Source organism: Lynx rufus, unplaced genomic scaffold (assembly GCF_022079265.1).
Source record: "Lynx rufus isolate CCGP_SWC_20201006 ecotype Redwood Valley unplaced genomic scaffold, mLynRuf1.p SCAF_1, whole genome shotgun sequence".
NCBI classification, from domain to species: domain Eukaryota; kingdom Metazoa; phylum Chordata; class Mammalia; order Carnivora; family Felidae; genus Lynx; species Lynx rufus.
Window position 1 is genome coordinate 80,776,930 of NW_025814823.1, and position 23,699 is coordinate 80,800,628.

General features: G+C 50.6%; 1 long non-coding RNA gene across 1 annotated transcript; it reads right to left on the minus strand.

Moving 5' to 3' along the window:
- Positions 1 to 7,709: 7,709 nt before the first annotated feature.
- Positions 7,710 to 13,104, minus strand: LOC124517112 (uncharacterized). The gene is made up of 3 exons (XR_006963315.1): positions 13,010 to 13,104; positions 9,462 to 9,524; positions 7,710 to 8,118 (listed from the first exon to the last, which is right to left on the minus strand). It is a non-coding gene; the product is annotated as an uncharacterized LOC124517112 (long non-coding RNA).
- Between the last annotated feature and the right edge of the window lie 10,595 nt (positions 13,105 to 23,699).

A 23,699-nucleotide genomic window follows, 5' to 3' on the forward strand; every position in this document is an offset into this window, starting at 1 on the left:
TATAAACATGCTCCATGAGGTATAGAAAAGCACTAGAAGTGAGTGAAAAGATATTCTCTGAGAATAGCAGGGAAATAACTATGGTAAAGAATCGAAGGAGAATTACAGAGCTAAGATATACAACACCTGAAATGAAAATTTTACTGATGGGCTCAACAGTAGACAGAGATACTGTGGAGGAGCGAGAGAGAGAAGTTATACAAATGGAAAGGGAAAGGAAAATATGTAAAAAATGAACAGAGTCTCAAAGACCCACGGGACAACATCACAAGGTATAATGCATGTGTGTAATTTGAGTCCTGGAAGAATAAGAGAAAAATTTTGGAGCAGAAAAAATATTTAAAGAAAAATATCCAAATAGTCATATAGATATTTAAATTTTTTAATTTTTTTTTTAACGTTTATTTATTTTTGGGACAGAGAGAGACAGAGCATGAACGGGGGAGGGGCAGAGAGAGAGGGAGACACAGAATCGGAAGCAGGCTCCAGGCTCTGAGCCATCAGCCCAGAGCCCGACGCGGGGCTCGAACTCATGGACCGCGAGATCGTGACCTGAGCTGAAGTTGGACGCTTAACCCACTGAGCCACCCAGGCGCCCCTAAATTTTTTAATTTATCAGAAACTTTTCCAAAAGATGCAAAGTAATGGTTTTACTGGTGAATTCTATCAAACATACAAGGAAGAAATGATACCAACCTTACTCAAACTTTTACAGGAAATAAGAGGCATTACTGCCTGACTCATTAAATGGGGTTAGCTTAACTTTAACCAGAATTTGACAATAATGTTACAAAAAAAATAAATGAAAAAATTACAAACCAATATTTCTTATGAACATAGATGCAAAACCCTTAGCGATATTTGGACATAAGTGAAAAATACTGAGCAAATATTTGCAAGTTAAGTAGCACAAAACTGAAAAGGATAATACATCATGACCAAGTAGGTCTTATCCCAGGAAGGCAAGGTTGGTTTAGCATCTAAAAATCAATGTAATTCACGATTGTAACATAATAAAGAAAAAGAAGTGTCCAATCATTTAAATATATGCAGAAAAAGCGTGGACAAAAGCCATAATAAAACCCCTCAGCAAAATAAGAAGTGAGAAACTTTCTCAGGCAGATGACGTGCATTTACGAGAAACCTACAGCCAACCTCATTCTTAATGAGAAAGGACTGAACTGCTTCCTACTGAAGCCTGGAAGGTGAAGGCGCTCCCTTTCTCCACTTCTATTTAAGACCTTACTCCTTTAGTATCGGTGTGAGTCAGGGGTCCAAGACAGTTTCTAGTTCATTTCCGCGTGGCCCTCAGCAGAAGCCGGTCATCACATACACACCTCCACCTGCCCCCAGAGCAAGCGCTTGCTCTGGTCTCCTGTCCCGCTCCCTGTCCCAGGTGAGCCCTGTGGAAAAGAGCTGAAGAACAGAATTAAGATCCTGAGTCTGGGGCCCAGCTACGCAAAACTGACCTACAGCCCACACTTGGCCTTTAAGAATTAGCAAAACATTGGCTGATTTCTTCTTACCCACTTGCATGGTGGCCACCTGTCTTTCCCATGCTCCGTCAAAGCTGACACGGACCTGTGTGCCGTCCCTCCATGGAGATGCTCATCCCTTGTGGGAATTCAGCCCACCTGATCGCCTTTTGACTTCGGCTCTCTGCTGGGCTCAAGAGAAGTCGTGGTTTTGTTGGTTATTTGCCTTTTTGTCATTGTTAGGGTGCGAACAATGTTCTTGGCAGCTTTCTTCCTAAATAGAAAAGTCCTAATGTGTGCTTATTCTATACTTTGAGGTTGTTCTGTTACGTGCTATTTTTAATGTGTGTGTCTCCTCACACGTTCCGCAGGTGAACCAGAGGCTCACCTCTGGGAGGGCAGTGGGCTAAGAACATCACATGCAGCCCGGTGGAGGGTATGTTCCTTTGCTTCTACCAAGCGTCTCAGCAGTGTCAATGCCAGACCCTAAAACTATGTTTCTCAGCCTGATGTGCGGAAAGGACTGATTCAAACCATAACCCCCCATGAGCCTGTGTTTATAAATTTTCAGGCAATGTCAATAGGCAGTTGACTAACTGGAGGAAGATATATATTAGTGACATACATCGCAGACAAAAGACTAACATCCTTAACATATAAAGAATTCTTAAAAACTAAGATATAGGGGCACCTGGGTGGCTCAGTTGGTTAAGGGTCCAACTTCGACTCAGGTCATGATCTCACAGTTTGTGAGTTTGAGCCCCGTGTTGGGCTTTGTGCTGACAATGTGGAACCTGCTTGGGATTCTCTCTCTCCCCCTCTCTCTGCCCCTCCTCTGCTCTTTCTCTCTCAAAAATAAATAAACATTTAAAAAATTAAGGTATAGAAAAATGAGAACAAGGTATTAACAGATCACAAAAATACATTAAAATGACCCATAAACAGGGGCACCTGGGCTCAGTTGGTTAAGCATTGGACTTTGGCTCAGGTCATGATCTCGTGGTCTGGGGTTTAAGCCCCACTTCAGACCCTGTGCTAACAACTCAAAGCCTGGAGCCTGCTTTGGATTCTGTGTCTCCCTCTTTCTCTGTTCCTCCCCTACTCACGCTCTCTCTCTCTCTCAAAAATAAATAAATATTTTTAAAAAATGACCCATAAACATTTGAGAAGCTGTTCCAACTCATTTATCTGATCGTCAAAGTTGTAAAAGTAGGAAGACTTACTGTCACCAAGGCTGCAGGGGAACAGGCCCTCACACACACCGCCGGTGGGAGCACAAACGGGCACAGCCTCCTGTGGGTTATTGGTGGTTCAAATGTGACCACATACACACTCCTGATTTCACTCAGCAGACCATGTGTAGACGTCTACCCTGAAGATGCACATCCAACAACACGAAAAGACATGTGCGAAGCATACCCACTGCAGCACTGTTGGCGAAGTGTTGGAAACAACCTGAAAGCCCACGGGCAGGAGAGCGGTTGGATAAGCTGTACTCTGTCCACACGATGCAGATCTAGACAAGTGTAAAAACCAGGAATGAGGAAGCTTCTGTAAACAGACGTGGAATAATTTATAGCATAGATTGTTAGGTTAAGAGAGGGAAGTGCCAGATATCCATACTGTGCTACCTTTCACGCACAGAAAAGAGTTATAAGAAAATACACGCGATCAGACCTCAGTGAAGTGGCTTAAAACATTTACGAAGACATACAATATAAAACAGTAAACTGAGTAATCTTGTACCAAAAAAGGGTCATATACATGTACCTGCTCATTTGTGCCCAAGGAAGCACGGGAAGGATGAGGCAGGAAATGATGAGGCTGGTCCCTGTGGGACGTGAGGCAGCGGGTGGACAGAAGCAGGGTGGCACCAATGTTAGGGGCACAGCGGAAGTGGAATTCTTAGATGCAAGACTTTTTGTGTTAGAATCATGGCTATATACTTCAAAAGAAGGAAGTGACATCAACCACAATGAAAAGGGACCCAAAGCAGAATAGTACAAGTCAGTAACTAGGAGGGCGGGAAGAAAAGAGCCTGACGAGGAAGTTGGAAGGAAGTACCTGACAACATATTCTAAGGCTTAACATGAAAGGCAGTATACAAATCTTGCCTGCTAGTTAGTAAATCTGTTTTTCGCAGGGTGGGGCTACACCAGCAATTCTTGGGCTACTTCTGTGTTTTCTGGGACTGAGCAAATGCACGGACTCTGGTGGGACAGGAGGCCCAGGATTCTCACAGACAAAAGGAAGGAGGTAGGATGAGCCTCACGGGCAGGTCTGGGACCAGTGGAATGAGTCTGAATTCAGGATGCCCAACATCTGAGCAGATAGGTGTGGAAACACAGATATGTGCCCACACACATCTGTCTTGGCTCTGTCCACCGGGGGGCCTGGAAACAACACCCCACCAGAGCAGCAAACACATCCAACCCTGACTTTGGCTTTTAACTACCCCTCTCCAGCATGGGGGAGCAGGGCTCTGTGCAGACCTGGCTGCTCCCAGGGCTGGGGCAGGGAAAGTGTGCAAGAGCAATGCCAATGTGTCGAGCTCCAAATAAGAAAACCAAAGAAACAAAATGCACAATAGTAGTGGTTTGTAACCCATTGAATAAAGTAAAGACCCGTATGTTACACGGATCTAAACGTAATGGAATCAACAAGTAGATAAAGTCCTTTTAAGAAAGTACAGCTCTTCCTTGCAAATGTAGAAGGAATGGTAGAACTAGAAAATCACCTTTTGGCAAATACTATAGTCATAATTCTTGCAGTTAAGAGGTGATGGATGCTGGGGCGCCTGGGGGGCTCAGTCGGTTCAATGGCTGCCTCTTGATTTTGGCTCATGTCATGATCTCATGTTTCATGGGATTGAGCCCCATGTTGGGCTCTGCTCTGAGGATGGAACCTGCTTGGGATTCTCTCTCTCTCTCCCTCCCCCGTCCACACACATGTATGCATGAGTGTGTGCTCTCTCTCTCTCTCAAAATAAATAAACAGTTTTTAAAAAGGAACAATGGATGCTAAATTAGTGGTGAAAATATGGTGAAAAGCAGGGTATTTTTACAGTCTGAAAGTATCTCCCCCCAAAATACTAATTGTTTACACATGGAAAAAAAATCAAGTTGATTATGGAGACGCCGGGTATACAGTACCTTGAATAAGTGATCAAAGTGAACACCCCCCACTCCGGGTAATGAGATAGTCTACATCATGCACATCCTCATGGGACGCACGAAGGAAGACATAGCATCACTTCTTTAACATTCTTGCCCCAAAGACAACCTGAATCTAGTCGTGGGGAGAATTCAGATAAACCCAAATTGAAAGAGATTGTATTAAGTAGCTGGCCAGTACTCCCCAAAGTCATGAAAGACAGAGACCGGGTAACCCCCCAGGCGGGAACGACAAATGTGACGTCACCGGTAGCTGCCATGAGGAATCTGAATGGATCCTGGAGCCAAAGAATGGCATTGGGAAGATAACTGACAAAATTTGGACCAGGTCTGTAGGTTACCAGGCAGGACTGCATCAGCGTGGACTTCCCGGTTTTAGTAATTGTACTCGAGTTACGTAAGACGTTACCACTGGGGAAAGCTGGGTGGAAGGAACACGGGAAACTCTTTCTACCACTTTCCTAGGTTGTAAATCTAAACTGGTTTCACAATGGAGCCGTTTTAGACGTTGCATCCTGCACATTTCACCCATCCCGTCACTTTCCTGTTACCAGACACATGAGCCTCGCTCCCGCACACGCCACGGCAGCACCTGCCTCCCTGTACAAGTCGCCAGAGACAGTCCGCCCGTCTGCACCAGTTTGCAAACAGAGATCTTTATTGAGGTGGACCATCATTAAGTTTGCTGAGAACGTGGCACTCCGTGCGCTCAGCGGTTTGGGTCTTGTCCCCTGGGTGGGTAGTGAGGGCGCCTTAGGTCCGGGGTGGTGGGGGTGGGTGGGGGGAGACAGCTATGGTGTCCCCCACCCCAAAGAGGACGGTGCTCCTCCAGGGATGGCTGGCTCAGAGACTCTTCTGCACCCAGTGGAAATGTCCCTCCCAGGCTGACCGGCGCGTCCGGCACCACGCCTTCTTGCCCCCTCAGTCAGTCCTCCCTGGGGCTGGCTCCCAATCTACCTCCAGCCTGCCACCTGATACGGGCAGTCCCTGAGCCGAGCCGTACCTCAGTTTCTCCATCGGAACAGCACTCTCGAGCTAAGGGGGGCACAGACAACTTTTGCCGCACGAAGCTGTTGCTGCCACAGGGAGGAGGCCTTTATGTTAAACGGTGGCGTTTGCCTGGAACCCGGGGAAGGCTGGGGTGCGTCCCAGCAGCAGAGGGGCGGTGTGGGGAGGGTGGGGGTGCTCTGCCGAGCTCTCAGGCGAGTTTCAGGGTGCAGCCCAGGATGGGCACAGGGGTGGCCTGCAGCGTCGTCTGCAGCTGTCCGTGCATGCACCATGAGTCTGGGAATTGCACGGTCCCTCTGAGGGTGGGCCTGGGCCCCAGGACCCTGGAGGGCTGGTGGCTTCTCTGATGCCCCCACCCCAGACTCAGTCCCTTCCCCCTGGCTCTCATTCTCACTGGCTCAGGTTTTCCTGTCCATTCCTCCTGCTTCTCCAGTGAGCCTGATGGGTGTGATGCAGGGAGAGTGTGTCCCTGAAGCCGCTCCAGGTCACGGTGGTCCTTCAGTGGAGACACACCCATCCTTCAGTATAGACCCTTCCTTAACTTCTCCTATCTGCAGCCCCCCTGCAACAAAGGCTTCTGGCTGTATTCATGCCCATTAGGCACTTTGAGTCAGTCAAGGTGGGACAACCCCAGAGGGGCTAGAAATGTTCCTTGCCATGAAAATCCTACTCTCGTTCTATCCTTCCAAACACCAGAGGCTGGCTCCCTGGGGAAGAGTCTCTGTGGAATGGACTGAAATGTAGGTTCCAGGGCCCGGCCTGCAGATATGCTCAGCTCCCCTCCACTGTGCCTGGTACACAGGACCTGGTCCCTCCTCTAGGGCCCGCCACAACCCTTCACGGGCCAGGCATCCCGCGAGCTACATGGGCACCTTTCTTTTGCGTCATCTTTAGGGTGAGGAAAAGATCTGTCACCCCGTGGGGGGCTAGCTCCTCAGCCTCAGAGCCTGAACATGGAGTTAATTTCAGCAACCGTGGCCGTTGGAGGGACACTTTCTCTCACTCCGGGGAACCTCCCTGGTGGCGGGGTGACACTGGCTCTCTCTGCCCAACCCCTGACCTCCAGGGAGGGGCAGGTACCCAGCTGACGTGTGGGAGGGGCGGGCAGTGTGGCGGCCCTTCCTCCCGGCTAGTGGCCACCTGCCTGCCGGGACCTTCCTGCCAGGCTCTGCTTCTCCAGGGTCAGGACCACGGGCAGGGGTGGTGGGCAGGCGGTTCCTCGACGGAGACGGGAAATCAGCCCCACTGGAGTGAAGCAGCCTCAATCTCTCTCCAGCCACGCTTTCGTCCTCCGTGACGGGGACGTCCCCGTGTACATCTGCCTGGCTCCTCTGTCCTCCCCACCACCTTCTCCTAAGGCAGGGGCATTACCGGGTTGCATTTACCATCAAAGAAAGGCCTTTTTTCTTTCCCAGAAGAGAATTTCTTTTTATGATGCTTCTTATTAATATCCATCTTATAATCCGTTTGAGTATAGGTTTCTTTGATGAAGACCATGAAAAAATAAGGAAAAGATTTTTTGGTTACATACACGTGAACATTTGGGTCCACACTGTATCTTACGGAACGCTAACAGTTGTCAAGGTCTACTGAGAACGTGCCTTGGAAAGTTGACATGTACCGGAGTCAGGCGTCATCTGACCGCCTTGAACCCAGCAGTTTGGGCCCCAGCAGATGCTGGGTGGTGTTCGTCCCAGGAACCGGAATTCACATCTGGGCGCACAATTGCAAGAAAGTGCTGAACTTCCCGGCTGCTGAATGCAGTTCACGCACTGCTTGTGGATTTCTGCTCCGGGCCTCCCCTTAGCAACTGTCAGCCAAATACTGGGTCTTGGTTCTCAGCGAGCTGTTTCACTGATCGACACGCACCCCGGACACCACGGAACCGCCCTTTGGAAAAGCGCCTTCTCTCCCACGTTCACTACTAGCGGTGTGGCCTCGGGCAGGTTCTTCAGACCTTTGTTCTGTCCCGCGTGCAATGGGGTCAATGTCACTGCCCGCGCTCTCAACGCTTAGGTACGTGTCAGTGAGCGGGTGGTCGCAAGTCCCCGTTTCCATGTGTCCCCCCCGTTCCCGCAGTGGCTAAGCCGCCTTTGCATCCTGAGCACAAGACCCTGCTTGCATGTGCACCCCGAGACCACCCCAAAATAAGAGGAACTCGTCTCTACCAGCCTCGGCTTGGCCGCCTCAATCTCGGGAAGGTTACAGAGAAGGTTCCGGACACCTGTTTCTTGCACACCAACATTTGCTTTTGCCCCAGAAGTAAGCTGGCCTTAAAGAATGTAAACTGGTAGGATTGTGTCTTCACAACCACAGACCTCTAGGAGTACACGCCATCACAGGTGTAAAAAATGTATACTTGCTTTTTTTCTTCATAATCGTTGTTGATTTTGGTAGTGGTCTTTGTGTCATAAGCAATGATGAATTACTTGGATCCAATATCTCTTGGACTAGAATTTCATCTTGGGAAAAAGCACATAAGGACACATCAGAACCAGTGGAGCAGGACAGGTACCCTCTTGTTCTACCTGGACCGAAGGCAGTCTGTGAAGCGGGACTAGAAACCGGAACTCAAAGGGCACCGTGGAGACGGACAGGGTTGGGGTCTCTAAAGAGCCCTGTCTGGGGTGGGAGACCACTGACCCCCTCAACAGCTCCTGAAAACCTGAGGGCATCCAGATGCCCTGGACAATAAACTTTGTTCCCCAAAGACACAAGGCTAGAAAGCCTGGCCCAGGTGCCGTCTCACCTCTACTCTCTGCCCCTCTGTCCTTCTGTCCCCTCTGAGACTTTCCCCAAGCCGTCCCCTTGGAGGCACACGGTCTTTCCCGATTTCTGCAGAACGCAGCATTGTTTTCTCTCTCCCTCTACGTCTCCCTGACAGCTCCTAGGAAGCTTCTAACGTAAGTGCACTGGGTTTTGCATCAGACAGATGGGACCCACGTCCTGGGTTTGCTCTCACTGGATCACGACCCAGGCAGCTTCCACTTGGACCCTCAGTTTTCTCCTCTGTAAAATGGGTCTGTCTCATCTCATCAGGCATGTTATGAGGGTCACATAAAGCCGAGTATGTGGAAAGCCCTTAGTACAGTCGGGGACTGAGATGGAGGCCTCCCTCAGGGCTCCCCTAAGCTGTCTGTCCCCCTGCATGCACCTCCCCCCAGCTGTCCTGGGCCAGCACCTCCCCCAGGGTCCCTGCCCCCAGCCACCTCTTTTCCACCCTGAGCTCTCCCTGCCCCACCCACCTGAGTCTCTGCCACACGCACGTGGCGGTGGCCTGGCGGATGCCCTGCTACAGGGAGCTCTGAATGGGCAGACCCTGCTGTTCTCACGCGGTGGCCTCACTTATTTCCAGAGACACGGATGTCTTACTCTCCCGTCCCCACTCGGGAGAAGTGTGGGTGGGTGGAGTGGGAGCCTCAGCTCCCCTTCTGGGCTTAGTTGATCAGAAATCCCAGTGACTCATCCTTTCTTTCTCCACAGTGGCTGGGACTTTGGGGGGTCGGCCCATGGGATGGAAGGGGTGCTGGTGTCAGGACTATCGTCCTGCGGGGCCCGGGACGGTCAGAGCCCCCAGGAAACTTGGGAGCATTTGTCTCCACCGCTCGCGGACATGCTGGTGCCCCGTTCTTGCTGGAAAGTTCACCTGACGAGGCCTCACCCTTCCAGGTCTGGCTAAGCTCACACCTGTGTGGGGCCACAGGCGTGTGATTGTAGCTTCAAACCAAATCGCATGTCTCCACCTTGTGTGACGAGCCACCCCTCCAAATACAGACCAGACATTTGATACAAGGAGTTTCCTTACCAAATAGTGCAGCCACGTTGTCATCAAAATTTTTTAAATTTGGTGGCAGTACCGTACGTGGACCTAGAAAAGAAATAGAAAAGTTAACAGTTTAATAATTCATTGAATTTGCACTGATCTCTCTCTCTGCGGCGCCCACCAGCCTGCTGCAGGGGGGAGAGGCCTGCAAGGGGTTCCCAGGACTGAGTTCTCATCCGGAAAGTGGCGGGCAAGGCGGCCGTGTGGTAGAGGGACGTGCCCTGTGCTCTGACTCCTGCCGCGTGGGGCAGTGCTCGCTGGCACCGTCCCTCAGAAGGGAACACGCGTCCTGGCACCTGGGATGACTGCCCTTGCACGTGCTCCGCGGACAGCCAACCAAGAGGGATGCGCACGTCCTTTCTGAAGGGCTCCAGAGGCCTGTGCCTCTGGGAGCTTAGGGACGTGATTTGGGGAACGGTGGGGGTTCTCTGGTCGGGAGGGGGTCCCAGAGAGACTCCCCTTCAGAAGCAGAGTGATTCCAGGTGGTCTGTTTACAGGGAAGGCATGGGGTCTCAGGGGTGAGCCGGCCAGGCCAGACCGCAGACTTCCGTGGGATCCCTGGACGCCCGACCCCCAGCCTCCCTGGCCTCGCTGGGGGCCCGGCAGTGCTTGGAGTGAGGGTTTCCGCATGGCGGCACCAGCCGGGGGCTCCCTACTACTCCTTTTGCTCAGAGCTGGGTGTCCTCGTCCATTTCCTCGACTCAGGGTCAAGGTCAGCCTCCCCTCCCGCCCCCGGGGAGGGGAGAGGGCACGCCCGGGACCCGCTGGGCAGCGCCACCTTGCCCGGCTGCACAGAGCTCGCAGGCGTCTGCAGACTCTCGTTCCAACAGTAAACCAGTGACGACGCTGATTTTCAAATGGTTTTAATGACGGACAATCTGCATACCAATGGCCTCATCTGCACGCGGGGCTTAGAACAATGCGGAAATCTCTGCAAGGAGGTCTGCACGGAGATGACAATCGCTTCCCAGTGTGCTGACCTCCCTGCAACGAGGCAAACAAAAGTATAGTTCCCTGAGGATGAGGCATTAATGAGTCATTAAGAATGGGCACAGCTGCGTCGAGCGAGCACTTTGTCAAAAATACTCTTTTCATTCTGTGTCTGTCCCGTGATTATAATGGGAGTATTGTGCCAGTCAGGCAGCAAGCGTGTGCAGAAAAATATTTATGCTCTAGAATACCCGCACGGTTTTCAAAGTGCATTGTCAACGGTGGCGGCTGTGGCGTGTTTCGCCTGTTGTCACCTCCGACTGACAATCTCTCGGCTTCAAACCGCCGGGCGCCGGAGTTACCAGGATCCCTGACTACTCCTCCATATTTGCACAGTGCGCATCCCGGACACCGGGAAGGGCTCACTGCTGACCTCTGCGGCTGTGCTTTGGTTAATTTGGGGAAAACAAGGCAAACCAGGCCCATGGCTGCCGTTCCTGTCTCTCCTCGTGGTCAGGGCAACTCACGTTGGCCAACGGCACCATTGCCCTCGGAGGCGGTAAGCCCCCAGAGCGGGGGGGGGGGAGGGGGCGGACCTCAACCATCCCCGTTTTGACTGCCAACTTTCTAGTAGATGAAGTTCTCATTTCCAGCTTCTCTCTTAACTCAAGCAAGACTCGGAGGGCAAAGCCTCCTCCGATGGGAATGGAAACTGCCTGAGCCGGCCGGAGCCCACACGTGATGGACCCCATGACAATGATGCACATGACCCTTCCTGTCCATCTGCCTGTGCCCTGGCCTCTGTCCCACATCTCTTCAGATAAACCTGGAAGGGTCTTTGCATTTGGAGACAGTCTTGGAGACGCCAGTCCGCGCTGTCTTCTGGCTGTCGGCCTCACCGAAATGAACTCCTTTCTCGTGTCACCACCACTGTCTCCACCTTTGGATTTTGTCAGCGGCCGGAGTTGGTCTGTTTGGGACCCCCGGAGACGGGTACTCCCGCGCCCCTGCGCCCCAGCCGCAAGCCCATAAGGAAACCCACTGTTCCTTTCAGAAAATGATTTAGAGACTGCCCTCAACTGGCCTTTCAAGCCGGAAGACCATGACGGTCACCTAAGGGTGTCCCTGTCTGGACAGGAGACCAGGTCGGGGAGGGGCGGGCTGGCTTAGGGCTGGAGGAGTGCTCTGTCCCTGGGCGCTGGGAGCACCTCCCGAGGGCACTGGCACGTGACAGTCTGAGCAGGAAGGAGCAGCCTGGAGGGACGCGCCCTCCCATGGGGGACACACGGCCCCACCTGTTACAGCCCCGTCCGCACCCACGGCGTCGCAAAGGACACTGTCCTTGGGAAGCACCTCAGAGCTCAGTTTGCTGAAGAAAAGGAAGTTGGGGATGTTCAGTCCTTTCAGGACCACCTGACTTCTGGCCTGACTGCAGCCAGCTGGCCCATCCCCCCCTGGGACGTGTGGGCGTGGCAACGGCGGGAGGGGACACAGAACCAGCTTGGGCAGCACCCATGGTCCTGCTCTCAGAGAAGCCCCCCAAACCCTGTCAGTGAGCCTTCAGGGTTCACTCGGCCATCCTTGGGAGCTGGGGCTGGGGGACCATCTCGGCCCCGTTCCTTCCATCTGTGGTGACCTGTGAGGCAGGTGTAAGAGTGGCCGGGTGGCCTGAGAATAGAGCTTCCTGGCAGGAAGTCAGGTGGGGGGGTCACGGAGCACCCCCTCCCTGCCATCCTTTACTGGGGAGTCACAGAGTCCCATCCCGTCCCGGCCGGCCTGTCCCCACTCGGATCCTCCACAAGGAAGGGGCCAGCATGGGAGGGCGTGGGCCAGAGGCACACGCGGGGCCCGTCCTGGGTGTGATTGGCACCCTCCCTGACAAGGGCATTTGGGGACCACGGTGGATCGGGTGCAGCCGGGATGAGCTGCTGTGCAGGCTTCTGTTAATTTTGTCCGGGTCTTCACGACACTGGCGTGTAAGGGACAACCGCCTCATGTTAGCAAGAAAAGGTTTACGTGAAGCGGTAAGACCCCTTGGACAGGACTACAAGGTCCCGGGGACAGCAGCAGTGTGTGTGTGCAGGAAGTGCAGGGTGGCGGACGGGGCGGGGGCGGCAGGGTCTCTGTGCTGCCCCTCGACTTTCAGGAGGTTAGAAATTGCCTTTGTTTCCTTACTTTAGGGGGAGAGGGAGAGAGAGAGAGAGCAAGCATGTGCATGAGCAGGGGAGAGAGGCAGAGAGGGGAGAGAGAGAAAACCCCCAGCAGGCTCTACACTCAGCATGGAGCCCAATGCGGGGCTGGATCCCATGTCCCTGTGGTCAAGACCTGGGCCCAAATCAAGAGTCGGCCGCTCAACCGACTGAACCACCAGGCGCCCTAGAAATCATCTGTGATAAAAAGTGAAAATACATCGCATACGCTCCTTCCCCATGGGGTTCTGGAGTTTGAAAAAGACTTTTCAAAGTGTAGAAAAGTGTTCAACTTGCTTCACTCTCTCCCAGAAATGGGTGGGAAACTGGGGAGGTGGGGAGGGGCCTGACTCAGCCCCAGGGAGACGTGCGTTTCCCACCGGCCCAATAGCCACCCACCTGTGACTGTACCTGAAATCGTGTTGATGGGCTGGGGCTCCGCGTGGCGCCAGCAGGACAGCAGCAGGACAAACAAGGTCACTCCTCTGTCTCCTGCCATGTTCCCTCCGGCTGAAGGAGGAAGACCATGCCCTGAAGACCTTGGTTTCCAGGATACCCTGGAATGTCCAGAGTCCTGTGACATCACGGCAGGAAGTACACAGGGTCCCGCCCCTTATGCAGGAGGGTGGTGTCCAGGGCCCTGTGACGTCACGCAGGAAGTGAGTGGCGTACCGCCCCGTGTGCGGGGAGGGCCGTGTCCGGGGACGTGTGACGTCACGGCAGGAAGTGAGCTAGGCCCTCCTGTGTACAGAGAGGGTGGTGTCCATGGACCTGTGACGCTACGGCGGGAAGTGAACCAGATCCTGCCACGTGTGTGGGGAAGGGAGTGTCATGCTCAGGGTCTGTGCCTGGGAAGGCGTGGGAGATTGGCTGGGCCTTGGGGAGCCCATCTACTTACACCTGTTTTGGGCTCCGCTTCCTTCTTCAGTCCTGCATATCCTTCATCTGTGTCCACCTCGCCCCTGGACGCCTGTTAGGAACGCATTCTCTGTGCCCAGCTCTGATCTCCTGAATTAGAATCTGAATCTGCCCCAGATCCCAGGGAGATACCTGTGCATAAGAAATTTGGGAAGCCCTGGGCTACAGCGGTGGTCACTCTGGCCCTTGTAGGTGGAAGAAAGTATTCCTTGACTCTTTTGTGGTTCCTGGCTGTGTCTGAAAATGAAACCGAAAGTCACAAGTTAATAGGAGAAAGATTTATTCAAGATAGATTTCGTGTGAAGACACAAAGACACAGAAGACGGCATATGGAAATGAAGTCAAGAAGACAGTTCTGTAATGCCCCCGATTTCAAATCTGAGAGACCACCAAGGAGCCGATACCGATGCAAAAGCACGAGGGTTTATTTGCAAGCTCGAGCTTGGACCCAAGTATACCCGGCATAGCAGAGCAGGGACTTGGACCCCTAGGTTAAGAGGCGCAGCAGTTTTATAGGGGTCGGTGGCCAATGAGATTGTAACACACACAGAAAGTTGCATAGTCATGTCAGTCCACACGCAGGTGGCCAATTCAATTACAATTTACGCTATAGTAACTGTTTGAACTAGCCTATCACTCTGGTCAGAATTGGCACGCAAGTTTGGCGGGCAAAAGGCGGGGTTTAAGAATTGGCGTGCAAGTTTCGCGGGCAAAAGGCGGGGTTTACATTCTTTGGCGGTTAGGGGTTCGGCATTCCTTTTTTTTTTTTTTTTAATTTTTTTTTCAACGTTTATTTATTTTTGGGACAGAGAGAGACAGAGCATGAACGGGGGAGGGGCAGAGAGAGAGGGAGACACAGAATCGGAAACAGGCTCCAGGCTCTGAGCCATCAGCCCAGAGCCCGACGCGGGGCTCAAACTCACGGACCGCGAGATCGTGACCTGACTGAAGTCGGACGCTTAACCGACTGCGCCACCCAGGCGCCCCAGGGGTTCGGCATTCCTATATGAGCCGGTTTCCAGTAAGGGTGTGCTCAATGGCTTGACTAGGGTGGGGGAGTGTCTTAAGCAATAAGTAGGTCATGTGGGGGTTATACATGAGATGGTGGGTATAGCACAAAATGGAGTTAGTCTTGCTCTGCTTGTCCAGGGGTAGGGGATTTTTGTTAAATTCCTTGGGTCCCACAAGTTTGCTGAGTGTTTTATGCTGGGTTGGATGAGGAGTGGGCAGTGCGGGAGGAACAGGACAGGTGTAGGCATGGGAGAGCAGTGACCCCTGGGAAACAGTGAGGCATGCTTGTTGGGGTTCTTGTTGGGTTTCCCTTTGTCTTCAGAGATAGAGACACTCCTTTCCTCTGGGTGTAAGGAGGATGCTTCTCATATGACGTTCTTCTGACCTGTTTTAGGGGGCAAGGGTGAGGCAGGTAGAGGTCAAACTGACCTACCTGCCTTGGCCATTTTCTCAAACTCCTTCAGCTTAAGTTAGTCAGTGTGCCACAGTGACATAGTTTGGAGTGGCTTGTCTGGAGCCTCATCTTTCTCCCGTCTGAAACTTTCCCAAGGTTCACGTCCAGAGAAGATTGTCACATACCCATTGAACCAAGTCCTGGGTATTTGAATGGAAACAAATAAAAACAAAGGTTAATGGTTAGAACAAACTACAGGCAGTTTCGGAGTCCAGTGGGCAGTCGTTGGAGATTTTTAGGCTTCGGGCTCAAAGCATCTTCAGAAGGAGTGACGCCAGCTGCTGGCAATCTGACGGATTTTCCTGGCTTGTAGTTTTTAATCGTCTCTGGTGATGTCATCAGATGTCCCAGTGAACATGAACTTTCTGAGTGGCCCCCACAGCAGCAGATGGGAAGGCTGTCCAGACATGAGCTGTGTCAGTGGTTTCTCTGAAGTTTGTATTGAGCTGTCCTGTTTTTATTTGCAGGGCTTCCGGAAAAGGACAGGTTTAATTTCTAGCAGTTCTGAGACAGAGGAGCAGGGGAAAAATTGGAAACGTTGGTTTGGAGAGTGGTGGTTGGATATTGGGAGGAAATTAGAATTCAGGATCCAGTCCAGTTTTATGGAGATATAATCGACATATAACATCGTGTGCATCTAAGGTACACAGCGTAGTGATCTTTATATATGTACACGGTCCAGGTGACAGGGACGTAATGAAACCTTGACGAAAACGAACAGAACCAGTCCTGGGTGTGCACAAGGGTGTGCCACAGTTTTCCAATGAAACGTTTTTCTCTCTAGAGTCACCACCATTGCAAAGTTTTGTCAACTTAAATACAGAGGGAAACTGAGGCAGGTTCAAGTGACCAGAAACTGGGTTCATTCAGGAGCAGCAGTTGGGGACACACACACGGTAGCAGGTGGCAACGACCCCGTGGAAGGTCCGGGGTGGTGATGGTCACGGATGGGCAGGAGCGCCAAGAGGGGGCGTCCAGCCCGAGTCCCAGCAGTGAGTTCCCCGGCTCCAGGATGGGCAGAGACTCTTGGTGGCGCTCATCGGTCAGGAGGTGACTGCGGTTTTCCGAAAGTCCCATGTTTTCGGGTAATCAGTATGTCAGTTCTCAAGCTTCGGTTTCCTGAGGGCGCAGGTGTGAGATTCTCCACTTCCTCCCTCCGGTGACATTGTACCCTGAGAGTCTCTCAGTTTCAAGGGAAGAGTGGTCAGAGCAGAAGAGATGTTCAGCCTTGCCTAGGTTAAATTCGTGTACCTGGAATGTAATTAATTAATATACACATATTGCAGAACTGGAAGTCTCTGTGGGCAGTCCCTGAGCATCTTTCAGGACCTTGCCAACCACAGTGTCCTCTAACACTGCCCAGTTTTAACGAATGGTTGGAGTTCTGGGCTATCAGGCGACAGCAGTCTGCTGTTCTCAGCCGAGTTTCAGGCATCATCTCAAATGTTGATGGGCCACAGTCTTTAATTTAAACCCAGCATCTTCTAAGTCAGTGGCCTTCAATGCAAGAGGCCTTCAATGCACAAGTGGCCTTCAACGCAATGAGACTTAAAAAATGGAGTTTTTCTCTGCATTAATTGATAGAATTGTATGATTTTTCTTCTTTACCCTGTTGATGTGACAGATTGTATGGATAGATTTTTGAATGTTGAATCAGCCTTGCATACCTGGGGTAAATCCTACTTGCCCATGGAATTTAGTTCTTTTAAAAATTAAAAAAAATTTTTTTAAATAATTTTTTAACGTTTATTCATTTTTGAGAGACAGAGAGCGTGAGTGGGGGAGGGGCAGACAGAGAGGGTGACACAGAATCTGAAGCAGCTCCAGGCTCTGAGCCGACAGCACAGAACCTGACGTAGGGCTTGAACCCACAGACCGTGAGATCAAGACCTGAGCTGAAGTCAAATGTTTAACCAACTGAGCCACCTAGTCGCCCCTAATTTTTTTTTAGTGTTTATTTTTGAGAGGGAGAGAAAGAAAGACAGAGTGTGAGCGGGGAGAGAAGCAGAGAGAGAGGGAGACAAAGAATCCGAAGCAGGCTCCAGGCTCTGAGCTGTCAGCACAAAGCCCGATTCGGGGCTTGAACTCACAGATTGTGAGATCATGACCTGAACCGAAGTCTGATGCTTAACCGACTGAGCCACCCAGGTGCCCCATATTGTTCTTTTCAAACATAGTTAGATTTGGTTCGCTAATATTTTGTTGGGGATTTGTGTATCTGTGTTCATGAGAAATGTTGGTCTGTAGCTTTCCTTTCTTAAAATGTCTCTGCCTGGCTTTGGTCTTATGGTGATGCTGACCTTCTAGAATCGGTTCTATTTTCTGGAAGAGATTGTGCAGAAATGCTATCCTTTCTTTCTTAAATTGTGATAGAATCTGTCAGTGAAACCGTCTGGACCTGGTGTTGTCTTCTGTGGTGGGTTGCTAATTTCTGATTCAATTTTATCATGGCCCGTTGACAAGGCAAATTAACACTCTTGCTGCAACTGTATAAACAGTCAGGCCAAGCCTAATGAGACCAACCTGACCTTGTGACTGGCAGTAATCTTTGGTGATATTATTATGATCACAAGGAAGACTGTAGGGAAAGATTCAGAAAGACTTTGAAATGGGTTAAAAATGAAAGCGGGATTGGTGGGTGCCGGTCTAGTTCGCCATTCAGGCGATCTTGCTGTTTTACTGACTTTGAGCTATTTTACAACTCTGTAACTTCACAGAAAACTGAGAGAATGCAGATAATTCTTACCAGTAGAAATGCATATTCTGTTAGGTGGGGTGCCATCGATTATTGCCCTGTAGATATTGGTCGGTTTTGCTAGTTTTGCATCTATTTGTGACTACTTCTCAGTATTCCTTTATTACCATAAATGTGTTGTACTTCAAATTTTTGTTAAATTCCTCCTTAAATTTCTCCTCAACATCTTACTGGTTCCCTCATTAATTGATGAATTATATAGAATATGTGTCATGTGTTCATTTGATACTTTCTATGCGAGTCATGCTTTTACTTTTAAAAAATTGTCCTTTAGCAAACATACTAGGATTTCTTCCCAGAAAATGCACACTGACAGCTGGTACCGCATGCAGTTTAGGGGTTTACAGCCCCGTAAGCCCATCTGTGGGACCCTGTCTGTTCTCAGAGGGCAGGCTGCGATGCCTCCGTCTAACGTGCTACAGTGATCATGCTTTTTCACCCGTGAGCTGATGACAAGTGGCAGGAGTGACAGCTCACACATTTGAGTGTCCCTCACGGAGGCTAGCATAGTGTCCACTCAGCAGGTGCGCTCACCTGAATGACAGGACAGCTTTCTCTGCAGGCCGGGCTCGTGGTGAATGGTGATTGGTGGGTGGTGGGTGGAGGGTGGCGGGTAATGGATGGTGGAGCTCCATGGCCGAGTTGGAGGCCAGAGTGCGCACGCTGGTGAAAGCGTGCAGGTGAACTTCAGGGCTTGGTGGGAGGAGGGACTCCAGTGACGCCAGACTGCACCTCACTGCAGGGGAGTCTTGTCAACGAGTCCTTCTCCGCATTTCTGGGCAGTCTTAACTCGTGTTTCCCTGACACTCAGAGAGATGGGGGGGGGGTAGGGTTATTCCACTGGCACAGTGTCAGGAAGGGATTTTTGATAGAGTGAAAGACCCTGTACAAAATTCAACGGAAACTTCAAAAATCACCTGCTAAATTGTCTTCAAGAATCTTGATTTTCAGTGTAGCCTCAGGAGAGAAGTTAACAATAGTAAGTTATAACGTACATCAAGGAGTGCCTTGGAAAGGACCCAGGGTGGAAACTCACATGACCTAATTCTGGTGTTGATCCTGATCGTCAGGTGGGTCCTTTGAAGTTTTGTGTCTTTCAGGACACAGAGGGGTGCCTGCCCCACACTCCTTGTGGCTTCTGTGTGTGTGTGGGGGGGGGGCCAGTCAAAGCTTAAATATCTTCAAATACTGTGGAAATAAACTCTATCCAGATGAGAAAAGCAAAGGCTGTTTATTCAGAAGCGGCTACAGAGGAGGGCATCGGCCATCATCACCTGCACGGGGGACAGACTGAAGGCCAGCAGGGAGGGGAGGGCTTGCAGTGGACCAGGGGACAGCCCTGGTGTGCTCTGATGGAGGCAGATGCTGGCCCAGAGACCTCGGAAGTGGTATGTAGGAGCAGGCGTGCCGTGTGATTGGTTAGGGGATCGTATCTGGCTTTCCCTGGTTGGTCCTGAGTTGAAACAGGGACACAAGTCAGGGAAGCTGTCAGTTATTATTTACTTTTTTTTTTTTGATTTTTTTAACGTTTTATTTATTTTTGAGACAGGGAGAGACAGAGCATGAACAGGGGAGGGTCAGAGAGAGGGAGACACAGAATCTGAAGCAGGCTCCAGGCTCTGAGCTATTAGCACAGAGCCCGACGCGGGGCTCGAACTCACGGACCGCGAGATCATGACCTGAGCCGAAGTCGGCCGCTTAACCGACTGAGCCACCCAGGCGCCCCAGTTATTATTTACTTTTGTATTTATTTTAATTTTTTAATCTTTATTTTTATTTTTGAGAGAGAGAGAGAGAGAGAGAGAGCGAGCACGTGTGCAGGTGGGGGAGGGGCAGAGAGAGAGAGGGAGACAGAATCTGAAGCAGGTTCCAGGCTCTGAGCTGTCAGCACAAGGCCTGACATGGGGCTCGAACTCATAGACTGGGAGATCATGACCTGAGCTGAAGTTGGTCGCTCAACTGACTGAGCCCCCCAGGCGCTCTGGAAGCTGTCAGTTATTGATCAAGCCCTGGCCATTTGGGGCTAATCGTTCCAGAAATTACTGTTTACCTTCCTGGATTGTCACTAGAGATGGCCATCTGGCCCCTTCAGGTCTGACTCACAGCATGCTGGCTTCTGGGGGTGTTTATTGTAGTTAATGGGTTGGTTTCTTGGGCAGGCTGCTGCAGGTTGTGGGTCAAAGTTCTATTTTTATATACGTTCTGGCCACTGTCCATTTGTATATTCCATTTCTCTATGTGTACGAAAGACATCAAATTCTGAATGTGACCGAACTGATTTATGAGACTAGCGTTCGGTGTTTCTTAAGAGGGTAGTCCTAAAGAAAACCCCCAAATCTGACTTGAACCGAGTAGGCAATTCCGCAGAAACTGCCGGAGGAGGCGACAGGAGCTCCTGTTTAAAGGCTTCCCTTAAATCCACTGCCCGGAAAGCTGAGCTGGGTCAAGTGTGGAGCTCTCTTTCCAGCCCCTTCCTTGTTTGGAGCAGGTGGATGGGGGAGGGGAAGCAGCTGACAGGAATTAATATCCCCAAGACATTCATTACCTAATTTTTATATCCAGAATCACAGAGATGGAAGGGGCTCATAAAGTCACTGGTCCAGCCCTGCCCTGGACGAGCATTTCTCAATTGTTTTTGTAAAAGTTCAGCTGAGACCAGGACACAATAATCTTACTTGGCAGCTGATCGTGGGATTCAAGCTGCCGGAAAAGTCAAGTGCAAAAGGCAGCCATGAAAGCAGCAGACAAGAAGCCGTGCCTGGTGGGGCTGAGTGCACACAGTGCTGTTCTGGAGCCATCACTACCTGACCAACAGGCTGGGGGAGACGGCGTTGAGTTAGCTAGTGGTCCCCTCACCTGCAGGCATCCTCACTTTTCTGAATTGGCAACTAGCACCATTACATGGATTTGAAAACCTCTCGGCTGAAAGATTTCATTGCTACCTTCCATTTCAGTCTTCACTTCGTTGGAAGCAGGCATGTCCAAGTGCTTTCTAATAAACTAAAAAAAATCGTAAGCTTATATAAAATTGCAAGTAACTGTACATATGACAAAACATTTTTCCTGAACCGTTTTAGAGTAAGTTGAGGGCTTGACAACCCCCCCAAATATTTCAGTATGTAGTTTTTGCAAACAATGGCTTCCTCCTACACAAGTATGAAATATCTACCCAAATCAAGAACACAATATGGGTGCATTGTACCTTATGTAATAAAACATTCCAAAAGATTACCACTATCTAATCTTTATATTCCAATAGCATTAATCCTTACCCCCAAATTTAGCAAGATGATGGATATAAAATTAATAGACTCAAATACGTAGCTTTTCTATCTGTTAGTAATAACCAACTATAGGATGCGATAAAAGATATTCTTCATGTTATAGCAAAAACTACCTTTTTTGGTTTATTTTTGAGAGACAGAGAGCACAAGTGGGGAGAGGCAGACAGAGAGGGAGAGGGAAGATTCTTGGCGGGTTCCCCTCCCCGACGTGGGGCTTCATCCCACAAACCATGAGATCGTGACCTGAGCCGAAGTCGGATGCTCAACCAACTGAGCCACACAGGTGCCCTGGCACTACGTGGTTTAACTACCACGTGTGTTTTCTATGAGAGCAGAGACTCAGGCATAAAAGACCCGAAGAGATCATGTCCGGTCTATAAGAGAGCAGGGATGGGGAGGTGTCCAAGGGGAACGCTGGTGTATCTAGGGTGTTTTAGTGTGTTTTGGAATTGCCTTTTTTTTAAAATGTTTATTTATTTTGAGAGAGAGAGAGAGAGAGAGTGGGGAAGGGGCAGAGGGAGGGAGAGAGAGAATCCAAGCAGGCTCCCAACGTGGGGCTCGATCCCGTGAACTGTGAGATCGTGACCTGAGCCGAAATCAAGAGCTGGAGGCTTAACCAACTGAGCCAGGCACCCCTGGAATTGCTTTAAAATGCCTCCGTATCGCTTATTTAACTAAAATTTGATGAAAAAACCTAACTTAAAGTATTACTGGAGTCAGTCTTCTGTTGTCAAACAAAAGAGATCAGACCAGGCTGAGTTCTTTTCCTGTCTGTGTCTTCAACTGACTTCAACTTACAGAAGCTGTTAAATAAGAGCCATAGGAAAGAATCCTCTTTTAACTGGGGATATAATTACAGCCACATCCATGTCCAAAACAATCGATAGCTCAGATAAAGGTGAGGGCCGCGTGCAAAGGCACTTTGACAGAAGTTTAGAAACTGGTGGGCTTGTTTGGGATTCGTCACAGCATGGTGGCCGCGTTCCCAGAGCAAGCGTCCCCAAAGAGCCAGGTAGAAACGCATGACTTGCTTCCGGCATCATCCGGCCTCAGAGGTCACATGGCGTCAGCTCAGCCACACTCTTTTGGTCAAGACTGTGGCAAAGTCTGCCTGGAGTCCAGTGGCGGGAACCACTGGTTTGATAGAAGAGGTGTCACCATCACCCAGTTTAAGGGAGAAAAAAAAAAAAACACGTGCAACGGGAGACACGGTTGTGGCTGTCTTTGGAAATCACCCCCTGGGACCAAGCCACGTGCAAAAGGCACTCGCAAACCTTGCAGACACCTGGCTTCACGGGAAACGGGAGACACCAGATTCTCCTTTGGGACATGCGTCAGGAATCACAGGCGTTTCACCCGACATGTAGTAATTTGCTAACTTAGTAGACAGGGTCATCTAGGACAGTGCGTACGTGTCCCGTTGAGGTCTTTGATGTGAGTAATAAGGGTCTCCCGGCAATTTTTAGTTTTGCAATGTTATACATTGATTGGACATAACTGTGACTGAAGTATAACTAGAAGTTTCTTTCTTTGCTTTGAGCGGGAATGTGTGCTAACTCAGAATTGTGCTTCTCAGTTCCCCGATTGAGCCCGGAGAGGAGGGAAATTGCAGGGGCTCTCTGGGGTTGGACTGCTGATTGTGTGTGAATGAAGACACAGATCCCTTCACTGCTTAGAGGACTGTGGTGCCAGGAACTGAAATAGGAAGTCGTAGGGAAGAGCTGGTCGGGCAGGAGTTACGTACCCACTGTCGCTCAGCCTCTCTGTTCACCCCTTTCTTCCCTGCTTTGTGGCGACGGAGCCGGACGGCTGAGTCACATCCCAGGTGTACACGATCTTGTCGGATTCTCCTGACAGGGGAGGGGTCAGAAGGCAGGAGGAGGGAGGGGGGGCTTGCTTCTGGTTCTCTCAGGCCCCCTTAGCCAGCATCTGTGGCTTCCCCATCCTTCCCCTATCCTGGTCTGGCCACATGTCAGTTGCCCTTCATGCTACCAGGCTGCTGGGTCACTGCCCCCCCTCTCCTGGGTCTCCAGCTCCTGGGGGTGGCAGATGCTTTCCGCAACTACTAATCTTACCTTCTGCTCATTTGCCTCTCCAGCCTCTGTCGCCTGCGGAACTGGGTCCCTGAACTGAAACAGTCGGTGTGGTTTCTGCCTGCCTGACTGGACGTGTTGAGTTTGCACGCAGGCCGTTTACGTTCTGTGGGCTTCAGGACTTTCCGTGTCGCTCACTTCTCCACTGCAGGGAAGCACGGGAAGTACTCGAGAGTGTTCTTTGATCAACGAACCTGGACTCACAGGAAAGCAAGTAGAAATTGCAGTGCTTGAGCTCAGGAAAGAATTGGGGTCTAGGAAGACAGATTTAAGAACTGGGGTGCCTGGGTGGCTCAGTCAGTTGAGCATCTGGCTCTTGATTTTGGCTCTGGTCATGATCTCACGGTGCATGAGTTCGAGCCCCGCGTCAGACTCTGTGCTGACAGCTCAGAGTTGGCTTTGGATTCTCTCTCTCCCTCCCTCTTTGCCCCTCCTTGAATCACACTCTTTCTCTCAAAATAAATAAATATTAAAAAAAAAAAAAGAACATACAGGAAGATAGATTTAAGAGTTATCTGTGTGGTGAGGATACTCACGAGCCATCAGCACAGGAAGGAAAGAGGAGTGAGGCGCTTTGGGGGCAAGT